Raw genomic sequence first — 14390 nt, 5'->3', positions numbered from 1 at the left:
AAATGGAAAATGGGAAAAATGAAATGAGGGTGTTTATTTTAAAGAAGAGGTGTGGGTCCCACGCCATAACACTTCCTCCATTTATTAGCATTGCGATTGTTATTTTTAATTTCATACTTTCTCTCCTGGCAACTTTTGTCTCTCCTTCTCTCACTCTTTTATTTATAAAAAAATATACCTTTTATTTTTACACTTTACTTGTATTTTATTATAAATTTTTATATTTTTTTAATATTTTTAATCTCTACACTTTTATTTTTTTATATTTTATGTTCATCTATGGTCTTTACACTTTATTCATTTTGTTCATTTAGAGACCTAAAATACTGAAAAATGAAAGTATAGGAACCTAAAATACTGAAAAAAGTACAGAGACTTATAATAAAATACAACCAAAATGTAGAGATCAAACAATCTATTTTTCCTTTATTTATTTATAAGTGATCATGCGTAGAGTCAGGAATAAGGGTCGGGCTTGACAGGCCGCCCGTTTAAGCCCGTTTTAATAAGGGTTCGGGCTTAAAAATTTAGCATTTTTTAGGGTAATCGGGCTTCGAAGCCCGGCCCTTTTAAGCCCTAGAAAAATGGGCTCGGGCTCGGGCGGCCCGTGAAGCCCGTTTTACTATTCACAAAGTATTTTTTTTACCTCTTTCCAGATAATGTGTAAACATTGATTTATATTTTGTACCAGCAATTGGTTGAATTGTTTTGTGCCATTTTATAGTAATTTTTATATTTTATCTTGTGATATATGTATAGATATATATTTGATAATAAAACAATTTAATTAATAATTATTGTAGGTGATGATGAAGAAGCTGCAGAAATAATTAATATTGAGCCTCCGCCTCCATCTTTCACAAGTAGACCTATATCTGAGGGTTTTAATAGTTTATTTATGGATGATAATGAGGGAGATCTTGATTAGGATTGATGATGATGTTTGCCTTCATCTTATTTGGACTTTTAAATTTTTTGTTCATTTTTTAGATTATGTGAGACTTTGGTTTGATATATGTTAAATTTAAAATATTCTAAATAAATTTTAATATTAAATTTTATTTTATTTTATTTTATTCTTATCCGGGCTTACGGGCCCGGCCTTGAGCCCTATAAATAAGGGCCGGGCTTCAATTTTGAGGTAAAATTGGGGTAACCGGGCTTTAGGGCCTAAGCCCATCAGGGCTCGGCCCGCCCGTTTACCAACTCTAATCATGCGTGCACACTCTTAAACGCATATCTATCCATTCCTCCCCCACCACCTTTTCTTCCTTTTTATTTATTTATCAATCTCTCTCTCTCTTTTACATTTCTTTTTCTTCTTCTTATCATGATGATGATGATGATGATGATTGTATTAATATTTTTTAAAAAAATATTAATTTAAAATTATATCTCAAATAAATTTAATAATTATCTCCTACTAATTTACTTGCTTCTAAATATTTTTTAAAATTTCTATTAACCCAAATTAATTATTAAAATTTAAATTGGGATATTATGTCTCTAGTCTACACACATGTGTTATGACCCATCTTTCTTAGGAACTAATAAAACAGGAATATCACATGGATTAAGACTTTTTCTTACCAATCCTTTTATCAAAAGTCCTTCAACTCGCTTCTGAATCTCCTTAATTTCTTTTAGGCTAGTTCTATAGGCTGGTCTATTTGGTAGAGTTGCTCCGAGTACAAAGTCAATTCGATGCTCAATATATCTTAAAGGAGGTAATTCCTTAGGTAAGTCTTCAGGAAAGGCATCGTCAAAATCCTGTAACAAAATGGAAACACAACTAGGAAAAGAATTATTAATGTTAGAATAAACACCTTTGCACAATAGTATAAAGAGTGGTTCCTCACTTTCAATTGCACTCATCACCTCACTTTTTTTTTTTACAAATAGATTTTTGATTTTTCTCTCTTTTTCCCTCTCTTTTTCTAGCTCTCTATAGTCTTTTGCAATTTTTTTTTTGATTTTCATAAGCCAATATAGGCTTTATGGGCAATAAGGTAGTTTTCTTCCCTTTGTGTTCAAAACATAAGATGTTTTTATGACTACGATGTATTCACTTTTGTCAAACTGTCACAATTTCCCTAGTAATAAGTGGCAAGCCATCATAGGCACTACATCATAAAGAACATCATCAACATATTTACTAATAATAAATGAAATCCTAACTTGTTTGGTCTTCAAGTTCATTAAGCTATTGAAACTTGTAAGGCTTATAGGATGATCGATGGTCTTCAAGATCAACTTATTGATGAGAATAGTATCAACCAAATTCACTTGATTACCATTGTCAAAGATAACACTACAAATCTTATCTTGAATGTAGCAATAAGTATAAAATATCTAATCTCTTTGTTTAGTTTTAGCATCAACTTGTGGTTGTGCATTCAAGACACATAAAGTAATTAAGACCTCTCTAGTAGTAGGCCCCTCTTCTCAATCAAGGGACTCATTTGAATTTTCATCAGAATCATCATAGCCATCATAATTGCAATTAGAATGTTCACTATCGTATCCTCCATTTTCAAATACAATAATAGTTCATCTATTAAGATATTGAGAAGATTTGTGACCTCTTTCTTTACATTTAAAGCATTTAATAGTAAAGATTTTATCAGAATATGAAGGTTTAGGATTAGAGACTTTACCTTTAAATTCTTCCTTAGCCCTTGTCTTGGGATCTTTAATGTTTTTAGAATTCTTCCATTTGGGTGAAACTTTAGAGTCTCTCCATGTAGTAGAAGATTTAGTCTTCTTTTCCTTCAAGTTTCTTTCTACATCATTGCTTTATTGGTAAGCTCTTCTTTATCAACAAAAGATACAATTTCAACTTTTCGTCAAATTTCAAGGTTTAATCCATCAAGGATGCGAGTGATGGATGCTAGATCATCTTCTTACACTCAAACTCTCATTTTAATTTTATCAAGTTCATACACATATTCAACCACATACATACCTCCTTGATCAAAAGTTTAGAGTTTTCTGTTCAACTTCATGTATTAAGAGCTAGGTACATACTTGTTTCTCATGTACTTCTTAAGCTTTTTCCAAGATTTTGGAGGCTTCTTATATTGGAGTCGATGCTTCATCAAGAAATCTTCCTACTATATTAGTGCATAATCAAAAAATTGAAGGGTAGCCATTTTTACCTTTTTTTTTACTAGGAATATTGTTGGATCAAAGGATTGGCTCCATTTTAGGTTCCTAATTGAGATAGACATCTGGATTTCAATTACCCTTAAATAGTGGATATGCAATCTTTTGGTCAGAAAGGTCAAATTTAGTTTGAGGTTTCTTCCTCCTATTAGTGGACTGAACTTCTTCTTCACTATAAGATGAACAACTTTTATCTCATTAGAAAGCTATGACTTTCATTTCTCTAAGTTCTCTTGCAAGTTTGGTAAGCTTCTCTTGGAGAGTCCAACACAATTAACTTTAGGTTTTTGGGAAGAGTTTTCCCTTGAGCAGGAATATTCACTCATGATGTACTTGAAAGGTTAGTTTAGCAAAATAACAAAATTTGAACCTAGCACACTTACTCACGTGTTTCACTCAATAGAATATCACTTGTGTTTACCACTCTATTAATATGTAATTAAAACACTCTTCACTCAAATTTGATTTAGCTAAGTTATATGTGAGAAATGATGGTATGAGGTAACAATTATGATGAAACTAACATTAAGTTATAAAGGAAGTGTAAAGATGGGATATGATAAGGTAGGTGAAATACAATAAGATTAGATGGGATAAGAGATTATAAGAGATATGATTTGATAAAATAAATGAGATAAAAAAAGAAAAAAAGATGAGATAATATAAAATATGATATATAAGATTCACTAAATCAGAAAAATATATCAACTCTATTCTCTATAAAATTAAATCTCTGCTCTTTCTTTTTTCTTTTTAAATTTTTTTCCAAATCAATTTTTATTTTCAACTCTCTTCTTTTTATTTCAATTTTTTAGACCTTTTTTTAACAGTCTCTCTCTCTTCCCCTATAATGATGCTGGCTCTTTCCTTTAGATCACATTGCCTTTTGTTTTAATTTGAATCTATAAGAGAAAGAGATCCAAAAATCAATAACAAATCAAAAGAGTTTTTTTTTATAAAAGAATGTAAGGAAAAAAAATATAAATAGATGAAAAAGAGGATGAATAATATATGAAAGAAAGGATGAACGAATGAGAAAGATGAATATGATAAATAATATAGAACACAATGAAAATGAATGTGTGGAGAAAGGTTGAACGAATAAGAAAAATGAATATGATAAATAATGAAGAACACAACGGAAGAATACAGTGGAAGGACACCACTTGAAAAAGCAACCAAGGCTTTGAATACCAAATGACATGGGTCAATAAAATAATAGCTCATAATAATCTAAAATCCCACAATGTGTTATCTCACATAGAACAACATTAATTAAAGTAGCCTTACAATTGAAAAAAATTCAAATCTAAATCAAGTACTCTAAAATACAAAAGGCTAAACTATTTAAATAGCCTTCTAAAAACATGAATGACGCAATCCTAGTTAATCTAGGATTCCAAATGAATATATTTTATCCTTATTTGAATTAAAATAAAATAAATTAATTTTCCTAAACTTAAACTTAAAAATAAAATAAAATAAACTAATTTTCTAAATTTAAGAAAATAATAGTAACTAAACTAATTGAACTTGTGGGCTTGACCATCTTAGGTTAGGCTTAATATACTAAGAGTTTTTCTTTAGTCTTTTAGAACTCAATTTTCCTTCAGGACTTCTTGATCATTTAGAACATCCCTAATTGATGAATTTAGGGCTCTTTTCATCCTCTTAGCTTTGGATCTAGTCACTGATCCTCCAAAGCCCTACAACAGATCAAAGGTACTAAATGTTAGATTCTAACTCGTCCTTTGAGTCCTATCGGTTGACTTTTTTTTTTGTTTTCTTGTTTTGCATAAAGATGACAGGATTGATAGGGCACATCCTAGAAAAACAAAAGTCATAATAAGCTATCAAACTAATATAAGTCGCAACAACCCGATACAAGTTGAGGTGAGGATCCCTTATTTAATTTAATTAGAGGGGAGAGATGGGGAGAGATTTTTAATATAGCTTAAGAATTTAATATTATTATAAAAGAACTATTGTATATAAAAATTTCAATTGAAAGCATCCCCTCCAAAACTCAAGTTGAATTATAAGAAGACTGCAACTCTAGATCTAAACGCTCAAATTTAAAGGGGATTAAAAATTTTAAGCCAAACAAGAATAGAAACAACTCACTTCACCTCACATTAGAGTTGAGAATAGGGGCCAAGCTTAGAAGCTCTATTTAAATAAGGGTTTGGAGTTGAAAAATTAAAGTATTTTTAGGAAATTGGGTTTCATGGCCCAACCTCGATAGGCTTTGAAAAAATAGGCTCAAGTTTGGGCATCCCTCTAAGCCCTATTCCCCTCTATTTTTCCTTCCTTCATTTCAAACACATAATTTGGCTTGACTTGGCACCTAAAAGAAAACCTTAAGCACACTTATGCCATACACTCTTTGAGTCTGTAAATCTACTCTCCCTCTCAGCCTTTCCTCAAGAACTTGGCTTTTCCTCCCTCTCAACTCTCAATCTCAACAGAGGACTCACAATGCTCTCACCTCTTATCCCATAAACTCTGATTCTTGACTTTAGGTGACATTATGGGTACTTGATCATAGTGCTCTCCCTTACATAGTCTCACAATCTGCTCTCCCTCTTAGCCTCTCCTCATGATCTCATCTTCTCCTCCTAATCTCAGCTTTTCCTCCCTCTCATCTCTATCTTGGCCTTTATCTCGATCTTGCCTCTATCATGGAGCCAAGGTGCCTTTACCTCACATCATTGGAACTCGAAAGAGAAAGATGGATTCAAGTTTGTTATGAGCAAGTCATCATATTCTTCCCCCACCTTTCATTCTTTGTCTTTTCCTTCTATTTATTTCTTCATCATCTTTGAAGTTGCCATTTTTATCTCAATTAATATATTTTTGAAACTAGAAAAAAGTATGTGGAACTAAAAATGAATTGGTTCAAGTATTGTGCTATCAAAATGATTAATGTTGATTCTTTTTCCATTTATTTTAACATGATGTTCATAAATTTTTTACTAATTTTTAAATATGATTACTTTGTAAGGCCTATTTCTTAGTTTTGATTGATGTTATATTTTGTGATACACAAGTTTTTGTATTTATTAGATTTCATAAAATTGATCTAAATTGAAGATTTTTATCTTCATTTTAATACTTGATTAAGATTATATATTTGGATTTATATTTATTCATTTTTATCAAATTTTTCATTTTTTAATTTTTTTAAAAAATAAAATGGGCTTACAAGTCCAATCATAAGCCTTTCAAATTAAAGCCAGACTTTAAAAAACTAGTCATTTTTTTGAAAAATTGGGCTTAAGGGCTTAAGTCTTTAAAGACCTGACCCATTCATTTTCCATCTCTACCCCACACCCCTTCTCCTCTAAAAATCCTATAGCAAGCATAGTTGTCATAACGTAGAAAATAATTATGAAGATAAAATGGCATTAAGATAAAATTTATTGTATTTATATTTTTGTTGGAAAAAATTTAACAAGGTGTGTTGGTAGGCCTTATGGTATTCTTTTTGGCTTTCTTTCAATTGATCGTGTGTTCGAACCCTCTTAGAAGCAAAGGAGGAATTTTATTTCTATAACTTATGGTTAAATTTACCATTTTGTCCCTCTGGTTGCATCAAGAAATATAGAGCTCACGCGTGTCATTTTTCCTCATTACTTCTTCAATTTCTCTAGAACCTCTGAGAGTGAGAGAGCTCTGATCGTCTCGCCACCCTTTGTCTTTCCTTCACCCTTCTCCATCATCATGGCGCCACCAGCGAGGGCCTCAACTTTGCCACGTTGGTGCATGTAAAGGCTTCAATCGTCATTGTTGAGCTTTCTCCTTCCTTATTCGGCCAGTAGAGTTCTCTATTTTTTTCAAGCAATAAAAAGATTCAGCTATAGGGGTGCGTCAAAATCTTCTACTCCCTTGCATTTCATCGCTGATGTTCCCTGTTGTAGGAGCCTCATCAAACACCCAACTTCTTCCTTCAGTGCTTCATGTCATTCCTATTTTTCTCATATATATTGCTGGCTGATCTAGCTTGAGGAAGGGCTTTGAAATTTTCCCTCTCTTTCATTGTGTTGTTTAAAGGTAATAAAGGAGTTTAAAGATAATTGAGAGGTCTATAAAGAATAAGAAGAGTTTATCAAGTAAGTGGATAACGTCCCAATTAATTTATGAATTAGAAAATTTTCTTTATAAAAATATTAATTTAACAATATCTAAATATTATTTATTCCTCTTACATTAGCTCCTTTGTTTAATTAAATTGTTTTACTTCGTGGAGCCATGACTTAATACTTTTTAGATTGACAAAAATACTTTTACAAATTTTAGCAGTCTTTTATTTGATAAAGCTAACTATAAAAATTAGTTAACAGTTTATGAAATATTAATTATGAATTTTTATATTTAAAAAGATTGATGTTTCACATGTTTCATGTGAGTTTGATACTAAAAAGAGAAATTATACTTTGCAAGTGATGATTTTCTCACATGTTTGAAAGTGAATTTAAAAAGGAACTTTATACAGAAAAATGGTTGCTAACGACAATTCTGTTAACCCTTAGCGTGCCATGGTTCACTTAACTAGCAGGGTGCTTATAGGAGGTGCTAGCCTTGTGTGATGGCCAATGCATGTGGAACAAAGGGATAGTGATTCGTGAGCATCGTACTAATGTTTGTTTTGTGGCTTCGGCCGCATTTAGTTAGTTATCCTCGTGAACTGTATGTCCATGTCTGTTTCATGGCTTCAACTGCGTATAGTTACTTATCCTCATGGACTATACATCCACATTTGTCTTCGTGGCATGAGCCGCATTTGGTTATTTACTCTCGTAGATTGTGTGTCCATGTTTGCTAATTGTTTTGATAAGTCCTTATGATGAAAAATTAGATAATTTGGTGATTTTACATCTCATTAGTTTTTTTTAATTTAGTAATTGATGTAGAATTATTTATTTTGTTATGTGCTTTCTTGAAACCACGTGACACTAATATTTGATCTAATACTTTAACGATTCAAAATTCTATTGAAAGTTATATAGACCCATTTTATTCTGAAGTTTATTAAATTTTTATGAGAATTTTTTTCTCCAACTTACAGAATTGTTTCAAACTTTCTTTTTATTCATGTTCAATTGTTTATTGTTGGGATGTTATTTATTGAAAATATTTTTGGTTTCAGATAACAAAACTGATGAGCTACCACCTGTTGATCTCTGAGGGGCTCGTTATTAAATTGATGAGGAAAACCTTTTTAGGCTACCTTCCTTTTGATGTAAATGTTTAATTATGTACTATACTTTATAAATCATGATTAGGTGCTCCATGTTAACTATAGATAGGATTTTGATCTCATTTATTTGTCTATTGTGGAAAAGCAAAGCTCCGCATTTTTGAGTTAAAGATTCTAGTAAGTTTGTTTACAATTAAGGTTCTCTTAGAATTTTTTTTCAAAAAGTTTAAAAATCTTTTATTTATATAAAAAATGGTATAACAACTTTCCATCCTATTTTTAATTAAATTAAAATATTAGAGTAAAGTTTCTTTAATCAAGGCTAAAGGGATGTATGTTTGTGCATATATCTCATGTTAGTCACGTCTAATTTTTAAGGCATGACAATAGCATTAGTTGGAAGCAAGGCCGTTAAACTTGTGAGTTTATGTATGTTCATAATAGGAATTTAAACTCGTATCGTAAATTTAGATAATAAATTTTAAAAGTTTACCACTATTAATAAATAGCCATTAAAATATAAGTGTAAATTAATTTAAATATATTAAAAATATAAATAATTAAAATTAAACTCATCTACATTGATAAATTACTATATACAAGACATAAAAATTTTAAAATAGGGAACTTATTTTTGATATTTTTGTTTTCTTTTTTGTTAATATTAGTTTTTACATTTCAAGTGTTTTTTTCTTTGAATTAAGTCCTATAACTTTTATAAATTGAATTATTTATAATATATACTTAACTCACTTAACTCAAGAAGAAAAAATTGATCAGCTTAATAAGTTTAATCAAGCTTATATCTAGTTCGAGTTTATGAACTAGTTGACACGATTTTATAAATTAGAAACATAAAAATATTAAACTTATAAGTTTAACTAATTTTATATCTAATTTAAATTTATGAGTGATTTGACATGATTTTATAAGTTAAAAATATAAAAAAGTTAAATTTGTAGAGAGGTTGATAATTATAGGTGAAAGTGATTTATTTTTTATTTTTAATATTTTGGAGAAATAATGTTTGTATAAAGTCTACTTTATCTGCCCAAGAATAAACTTTAGCTGACAGAAATCAACTTTAACTAAACGACAATCCCCATCACTATAGAAATACTTGCGATACACGAAAACCCCCAAGTTGATTCTTATTTCTAAATCAGCTGATGATGAGACAAGGCAAATTCAGTGCAACTAAAAATAGGATTTGATGATGATGGTGGTAACTTAATTATTAGCCTTTGAAAATGACTGGTTTCTTCAGTCAAAAAAAAAATGACTGGTTTCTGAGAGAAGGCAAAGGGCAAGGGTAAACCAATCTTTTAAATCTTACTAAATTTTACTTTGTATGAATGTAAAAAATATTTTTAAAAATATTAAAATACACAAAACTTTTCTTAATTTTGAGATATTTATATATAATTCCTTTTACATTTAAACATTTAAAATTAATCTCTCTAACTTTTGATTTTTACTATTAATTAAATATTATTTTATTAATATAGTCATTGTTATATCAGATTAATGCAATCTATGTGGCACATGACATGAAAAAATATTTTTATTATTTTTTAACATAGTTTTAGGAGGGGCAAGATTATAATTTTTATTTTTAATACATATGATAATGCTCTCATTTTTTTAATTAAGCAACATTGTTCTTGTTGTTCATAGGTAACATAATTTGGGAAAAAATTTATAATTTTATTATTCTTTATCAATTAAAACATCCTTTTATATTAAACAAATAAAAAATATCTAAAAGCTATCATTAATAAGAATCATATAAATAAAAATTTATCATTTAATGCAAGAAAACCATGATTTTTTGCAAGTTGTTTTTAACAAAATTGATACAAATCACTAATAAAAAAATATCTTATTTTAAAACAACACGCATGCAATTTGTGACGTACTAGTAACATATATTTTTTTTAATATGTAATGAAAACTTCATTTAAAGGAGAAAATAATAGTTACACAAAAATAAGAGTCTGAAAAAAAATAAAGAAAGCATATAAAAAAATTTCTATGACTTTTATCAAAAATATTTTTTAGATATTTTTTCATTTATTTAATATAAAAGGCTGTTTTAATTGATAAAGAATAATAAAATTATAAATTTTCTCTTAAATTGTATTACCCATAAACAATGAGGACTATGTCACTCAAATAAAAAAAATGACAGCATCTTCATGTGTGTTAAAAATAAAATTTATAATTCTACCCCTTCTTAAATTGTGTTAAAAAATAATAAAAATATTTTTCCATGTCACATGTCATGTGTATTGCATTAATATGGCATGATAATAACTATATTAATAAAATAATAGTTAATCAATGGTAGAGCTTTTAAAAAATAAAATTAAAGGTTAGAAAAATTAATTTTAAACATTGAAAAACAAAGAGAATCATATGAAACTACCTCAAAGTGTAAAAAAATTTTATGTGTTTTAGCTTTAAAAGAACTACTATCGATTGAGTCTAGCAATGTTCAAATCTAATATAGTTGTCTAGCCATATTAAAAAAATGCTTTGCTACAAAAAAGAAAATCCCCTAAACAACGTACGGCGTTATTTAGATATTGAATAATTTGTCATGTGTTTAGAAAAGCATTCTTCCTTTATTTGCTAAAGTTGGTATAAACGATAGAAGCTCTCCTAATTTGAGTAATTGAAAGTTCGACGCCAAACTGTTATGTATGTTGCAATTTAGGTAAAAGAGGTCGATCCATCAATATCATAATATTACATGCTGTGTCAATGGAACCTATTTCTTATATTTACTCCTCCCTTTAAAAACATAAAATATTTTTAAGAAATTAAATATTAAAAAATATATTTTTAATTTTTTAAGATATAATTATTATTATTTTTTAAAAGTGTTTTTATTGATAGTAACTTTATATTTATTGTAGAGTATTTAATATGAGTAAATATAAAAAAATTAATTTAAAAATAAATAATTATTTTATTAAAATAAAATTAATTAAAAATATTTTTTATTTAATGTGTCAGATTAGCTGTGGCGACATGCTCTTTTATCACATCACCAACAATGCATTGTTACGGAACGACCACCTGAATGTTTAGTCGTCATAGGCTATAACCTTAGGCACAGTTCAAGGGGTGTGGATTAATTACCTTCTTGCTCCTCTTTTCAATATGCAGGCTTCGCCTCCATTTGTAATTTTCTTTACAACAAAAGTATTCTCCTTTTGCCAAAATCACGTTTTGATACTAAAACTATCAGTTTTCACAAAGAAGTACATGCTCTCAAACATTAAATTTGTGTTTAGTTTTTAATTTATCTAAAATTTATTTGATAAAAAATAATTTCATAAAAGTCAGTTATTATAATAAAATTTATATTTGAATGTATTTTTTTAAAAGTTAATTTGGTACACTGAAAGTTGATTGGATTATGATAGTAAAATGTTCTTTTGAATATATAATTATCAAAAAGAACATTGATTTATGGGTGATCTATAATTTTTATTATACAAATGTAATATATTTAAAATATTTAAAAAAATATGATAAAGATTTTAAATAACATAAAAATATGATATATAATGCTAAAAACTTAATCTCTAATTATTTCTATCTTTTAATTTATAATTTTAGAAAAAGGTGATAAAGATTTGTAATTTTTATTATACATTAATGCTAAAAATTAACATGATTAATTATTCAATTTATAATGAATTAACTATTTTTTAAATAAAAGAATAAGATATTAAATTTAGGACTGTATAATCAAATAATATCCTACTTTTTAAATTTACTTTTTAAAAGTTTCAAATAATTATGTTTCTTAAATTCACTTTCAGCCACTGTTTAAAAGTGTTTTTAAGATATATTTTTTATTAAATATTTTACTCAAATAATTTTTAACATTCTAAAAGTAAAATTTTATTTTTTGAATGTAAAACACAAACAAATCAAATGGGCCCTAAGATTAACAATACTTTAGGTATATTAGGAGAGGATAAAACAAAAGAAATGAAAACCTAAGCTCCTATTTGATTCCACAATTAAGGGCAGTAAAAAAAATGTATATATGTATTTGCGTTTGACTAAAATATCACAAACATATCTTAATCTAAAAACTTAAGAATTAAGATAATGAATTGATAAACCATTCTTCTTATATACCTCTTCTACCATTTAATATTTCTTATCTATATCACTTCGAATCTTGCACTCTTCACATCCCAACAAATGTTACGTGATAAGGTCTTGCTTTTCTCTATAATTTTATGTGAACATCAATGCAATTTCAAATAAAGCTGCGGCTTCATTAATTGTTCATTGAACTAACACTATAATTGGTAGCGTCAAAAAAAATAAAAATAAAAATAAAAAAGAACCAAGGGTAATGAAAATGTTTGTTATGCCAAATTCATGTAATCAATCCCCATTTAAACGACTTTTCGTCCAAAGTGATTAGACTTCATTATTAAAACCACTTACTTCCTCAATACTGCAATATAAATCTTTATTAATTAATTTATATTTTAAAATAATTGATTAAAATTTTATTTTTTAAAAAAATTTACATCATTTCAATAGTAGAATAAATATAATGTTTAATTTATTCAAAACACTCTAATTAACTACTTGATTGGAATATATTCTATCCGCTTCTATTTGTAAGAGAAACTATTATTTTTTACTCATTTTTTTATATAAGCAAAATCATATGTTTCATTAAATATTTATTACATATTTTTTAAATCACCTTTCATAATTTACATTAATAAAAAATAATTAATACTTGCTTATGTTAATTAACATAGGATATTTTAATTTAATTTTTTATTTTTAGACATAATTATTATAGTTAACTAACCTTTTTAAATTTTGTGATATTATTTTTTTCTCTTATATATACAAAAATGAAGGAAATAGTAAAGTAAGCGTATAATTAAAATATATATATATATATATATAACTTACTCATGCCTTATATTTTAGACCAAATATAAATAGAACTTTTAAAAATATCTTATATTATAGTTTAAAAAGAGTACATTTTAATAATCTAATTTTATTAATATAAATATTCTTTCTCCTCTCATGTTTTCACGCACTTGAACTTTGCTCAGATGAGGAATAATACGGCAGAGAAAAAATGAAATGAAAATAGGGATATGTCCTGTCATAAAAAAATACTTAAATAAAAAAGTGTAAACGTCATATCTATTTATCAACTTTTCAAGACAATTTTAAAAAGCATGTCCTCTCTTTGAAATATTATAATTTTCGGGGAGAAATTTTGGGGGAACACAGCTTATTTTTCTCCTCTACTTTTCTTTCCCTAATAATTTCACTCGTCATTCCAAAAGAAAAAAGAAAAAAGGGAAAAATCATTTCTATTGGGTTAAAAACGTATACAGGGTTAATCGTGTGATATTCAAATGTCCATCATGGAGTCATGTCCGACTTTTCTTTGGAGTTTATTACATTGAATTAACACTATAATCAAGTCTATAATGAAAATGCTTGATTACGTCAAATTCATATAACCGAACTGGTGTAATATGGGTTAAGATATAATTAGGATTTAATTTAGAATATTAGAGTTATTCATTAGGATATTTAAATAACACCACAAACTTTCATATATATATATATATAAACAAAAAAAAAAACCACCTAGTTCATGCTGTATTAATTTGTTACATTAATCACACGGCTCACTGGTCATGCTTTGATTCTTCAAGTCATCGCACCTCATCTGTGTCAAGAAGGCGGAGAAAGGTACAGTCTCCCATCATCGGATTCATACGTTTCTAGTTTCTTTCACTAGAAATAATCATGTTTAAGATTTGTTCGAGCACTGAATATATACATGGATGTTGGAATTAAATCTTCAGTCATCAGAGTACATGGATGTTGGAATTAAATTTGTACCATCCAGAGTATATTCGCATAGTTAAGTTATAAAAATTTTAATATTAAATTTGAATTATTCACATTAAATTTGTATTGTCCAAATTATTCATCTAACAAATTT

Source organism: Prosopis cineraria, unplaced genomic scaffold (genome assembly GCF_029017545.1).
Source record: "Prosopis cineraria cultivar Desert tree isolate PC_DT_omini unplaced genomic scaffold, ASM2901754v1 PC1, whole genome shotgun sequence".
Taxonomy (NCBI): Eukaryota; Viridiplantae; Streptophyta; class Magnoliopsida; order Fabales; family Fabaceae; genus Prosopis; species Prosopis cineraria.
Note: the sequence above shows the minus strand (reverse complement) of the source record.